Source organism: Elgaria multicarinata, chromosome 10, assembly GCF_023053635.1.
Source record: "Elgaria multicarinata webbii isolate HBS135686 ecotype San Diego chromosome 10, rElgMul1.1.pri, whole genome shotgun sequence".
NCBI lineage: Eukaryota > Metazoa > Chordata > Lepidosauria > Squamata > Anguidae > Elgaria > Elgaria multicarinata.
In genome coordinates, this window is record NC_086180.1 from 60,811,947 (window position 1) to 60,813,967 (window position 2,021).

At 41.1% G+C, this 2,021-nt stretch overlaps 1 non-coding gene across 1 annotated transcript; it reads left to right on the forward strand.

The window, feature by feature from the left end:
• Positions 1–1,287: 1,287 nt before the first annotated feature.
• LOC134405224 (5S ribosomal RNA) lies at positions 1,288–1,406 on the forward strand. Its single transcript, XR_010025950.1, has one exon. It is a non-coding gene; the product is annotated as a 5S ribosomal RNA (ribosomal RNA).
• Positions 1,407–2,021: the final 615 nt, after the last annotated feature.

Genomic DNA, 2,021 nt, shown 5'->3' on the forward strand with positions numbered 1-2,021 from the left:
TAATAGGCCTCCTGTCACATGCACCTGCCTGTGTATTCAAAACTTCGTTAGAGGCCGTTCTTTGGGAACCCCAACATTTAAATGGGGGATGGCCAGAGAGATGGCCTTTTCAGTGCTGGCATCCCAAGTCTGGAACATTCTTCCCAGGGAGGCTCACCTAGTGCTGTGTTTCAGTGCAATCATATATATATATATATATATATATATATATATATATACACACATACATAGAAGTAAGCCCCATTGAGTTCAATGGGATGAATTCCCAGGTAAATAAGATTGTATAGCACAGCAGCCTTCCTCAACCGTGTCCTCCAGATGTTTTGGATTAACTCCCATCAGTCCCAGCCAACTTGAGCAATGTTGGGAATTATGGGAATTGTAGTCCAAAATGTCCAGAGGACACTAGCCGGTGTCTGGTGTATAGGATTGTAGCCTTTGGCATATTATTTTTATTTTATTTTTTGCATCAAGTGAAAACTTTACTTATTTTTCTCAGTCCTTTTGATTTGATTTTTGTCCTGGCCTAGTATACGTTAATGCCATGTTGCTTAATTTCATTTTTATTGTTAAATGGCTTGTTAGTTTCATTATTTTTGTGGCTTTAACTGTGTCATAAGCTGGTCTTTTTGGTTGAAGAGTTATAGAAAGAAGAAATAAAATGGTTTAGAGCTTTTCTACACAAGGCTTTTAATTGGCTGTATCTACTTTCAGTTTCGTCACAGAATTGTGATTCAAGCACTACACAAGTAGTGTTTCTTTTCCTGCTTTTTTGCTACAGAACCTCTAGCTGGTACTGTGGTATAGTAGAATAGTGCAAATAAACAAGAGGAAATTGCAGTTTCTTTCGCTTTTACAATGAAATGCTGTATTTTCTCTGCTCTAAAAAAACTCATTGAAAATGTTGGTTAGACACAGAAGCGAAACTGGAGGCTCACAGCATCGTCTAATAAACGATGCTGTGAACCCATAAACAACCTTGACAAGCTCATGATAAATGGCTCATGTAGAAAAGCCCTTAATCTTAAATAGAAATGGATAAAGATGAAATTGACAAAAATGCTAACCTTGTATTTGGGGCTCTTGCTTGGCACAGCAAGGGGCTAAGGATCAAGCATGCACTTAGTATGGAAAGGTAGACTTACGTTATGGGATTGCATCTAAGTTTAGTCAAAAGGGGGGGGCGGTTTGGGACTAGACTTACCAGAATTGTTTTTCCCCACACACTAGTTGGATTGGTGGGTGGTGGTAAACTTGGAAAATGGCAAATGCATAAGTCATGGACAGGCCTACGGCCATACTACCTTGAACACGCCCGATCTCGTCTGATCTCGGAAGCTAAGCAGGGTCAGACCTGGTTAGTACCTGGATGGGAGACCGCCTGGGAATACCGGGTGCTGTAAAAAATAATAATAAAAAAATAAGTCATGGACAGGAGTAGTGTTCATTAGCTGAAGTGGAGAAGATTTCCAAGTGACAAGAGTGAGAAAACAACCTGGAGAATGGGACTGGGGAAATGCTTCTCTTATATTTTATTATTTAAAAACATTTGTATCCTGCCCTATATCATTAAGATCTCAGGGCGGCATACAATTAAAAGCATACAGTAGGAAACAATACATACACACAGCTAAAAACAAATTAAACCATGAACCAAGTTAAAGCAATATATAATTTAAAAGCAGGAAAACAATTAAAACAGTTAAAACAATGTGCCATCTTAGTGAATTTAACCGTTAAAGGCTTTGTTAAAAAGCCATGTTTTCACTTGGCGCCGGAATAAAATCAGCGTTGATGCCGGTCAGCCCTCCAAGAGGAGGGCATTCCACAGTCGGGGTGCCACCACAGAGAAAGCCCTCTCCCTTGTCCCATCACAGCGTATGTGTTGCACTGGTGGGATGTGGAGAAGGGCTCCTCCAACAGATCTCAAGTCTCGGGCAGGCAGGGTGGATTCATCCCCAGAACCATTCTGGCACACAGGATGACATCAGGGGCCAAGGGGCACCCCGAAGACCCTCCCC